A 2,149-nucleotide genomic window follows, 5' to 3' on the forward strand; every position below is an offset into this window, starting at 1 on the left:
TGCAAAAGATGAGGATCTGGAATGTAAATGATTCATTATTATGGCAGGTCAATGAGGGATAAATAAATATTGGATTCAAAGACAGGGAGAACTGAAAGGTATGCCCAGAAATTTAAGACCACCTACATGGTTTATACCCTTAACCTTTTCGGTGCTCATGACAAGCTGAGCTTGTCATGGCACACAGTGCTCGTGTGCTCATGATGAGCCCGCACAGGCCGCCAGCCACAAGCAGATCCTCCTGCTCCAACTCAACCTCATCGAACAGCAGCAGTGACAGCTGCAGGCCCGGGAGCGGGAGATCGGGCAGCTCCGCAGCGAGCGGGACACGTTGCTCGCCCGCATTGAGCGCATGGAGAGAAGGATGCAGCTCGTCAAGAAAGACAGTGAGAAGGAAAAGCAGCGGTTGTTTCATGAGACGGAGGTGCAGGGAGAAGCTTCTCCAGTCATCCCCAGCGAGCTCCAACCAGAGGCCATTCACGTTCTGCAGGCACTGCCACACAAGCATTTCTCCCTGGGCCGTGGCACCAAGGGCCACAAAAGGAAGTCTATGTTTGGAAATGCTGAACGAAAAACTCCTGTGAAAAAGCTAGCAGCTGAATTTTCAAAACTCAAAACCAAAACTCCCAAGAACTCTCCAGTGAAAGATGAGCTGTCCGACTCTTTGTCTGAAAACTGTGCTGAGCGAAAGCTGCGAAGCAAAGAGGCTCCCAAGAGAGTGCAGCCTGTGGTCGAGAGCCCTCTGAAAACGTGCCCTTCTGGCAAGGGACACAATGCTCCGCTTGTGGACAGAGGCCTCCTCTGGGACAGCGAAGAACTGCCGTACCTTGCTACCACAGAAATGTACTTGTACCGGTGGCATGAATGTCCCCCGTTCCCCTTATGGGAGTCATTGCCAGAGAAGGAGGAGAGTGCCGCAATTCCTTCTTGGAGGGAACATCCGGTGAAACCCCTGATAGACGTATGCCCTTCAGAGAAACCAGAGAATTTAGATGACAGTGTGTTTTTCAAACGTCATGCAAAGCTGGAACTGGATGAAAAGAGTCGCAAAAGGTGGGATATTCAAAGGATTTGGGAACAGAGGATCCTACAGAGACTGCATTTACGAATGTACAAGAAGAAACGGATTCAAGAATATGAGCCGGAGCTTACCTCATTTTTCCCTGAGCCGTATGATGGTCGCTGCCCTGTAACCACACTGGTCCTAGCTGCTGATGAATGGAGGACGATCTGTGACAGGGTGTCTGCTGCTCTTATTTTGCTCGACTTGTCATCTAACCTCATTGAACCTCTCACCGGCACCCTCAAGGGAAAGGAGGAGGAGCCTGGATCCAACTTGGCTGCTCATAGCCTCTGTTCCGCTGAAGCCCCACTTTCATCAAATAAGTGAGGCACTTAATTCCCCCCCTAAACAACTGTTTCAACCATCTCCGGACATCGGATGGTCGGGAGCGTCTGACGCTGTGGTTGCCATTCCAACCGGTCGTAGCAACACAAGGTTTCTGGCGAAAATCTCACCCAGCGTTTTAACTTCAAGATGGCGCCTGAGAAGGAACGGACCTGCTTTTTGAATGACTCGAAGCAGATCCATGCAAGCTTTTACCGAACTACCATCCCCAAACCCAACCCCGCACTACCCCTCTCCACTTTCCTGCTACTGACCTCTGCCATCACCAGTCCTGGCCCTAGTCCCCTCCCTGTTTACCTGTGAATTTTCCCTCGTCATTTGAGATATAGCTATTTTGTCTGATGCCCGATGGAGCTACCTGGTTTAGCTATAGAGCAGACAGGTCGGGAATTCCCTCCTTGGACATCACCTACCCAGTCGGTCTTTAGCCAGACTTCCTTTCATCTCTCCTGTCGTCTCTTCCCGCATATTTCCTCTATTTATGTCTCTCCTCTCTCAATGTATTGAGATTGAACTATTTTGTCTGATGCCCGATGGAGCTACCTGGTTTAGCTATAGGGGAGATGGACCGTGGACTCCCTCCTTGGTTGTCACCTACCCAGTCAGCCTTTAGACAGATTTCATTTTGTCTCTCCTTGTTGTCTCTTTCCCTATCCTCCCTTTCTCACCTTCCCTGTCCCCTCCCCTCAACACTCCATTTATTTTGCCCTCCATGTTCCAAAGCCGGATGGAGCTACCTGA

The 2,149-nt window shown here is 50.4% G+C and overlaps 1 pseudogene; it reads left to right on the top strand.

The window, feature by feature from the left end:
• The first annotated feature begins 322 nt into the window (after positions 1–322).
• LOC147707932 (male-specific lethal 1 homolog pseudogene) lies at positions 323–1,390 on the top strand (annotated as a pseudogene).
• The last annotated feature ends 759 nt before the right edge of the window (positions 1,391–2,149 follow it).

The sequence above is a fragment of the Lissotriton vulgaris genome, chromosome 6 (genome assembly GCF_964263255.1).
Source record: "Lissotriton vulgaris chromosome 6, aLisVul1.2, whole genome shotgun sequence".
NCBI lineage: Eukaryota > Metazoa > Chordata > Amphibia > Caudata > Salamandridae > Lissotriton > Lissotriton vulgaris.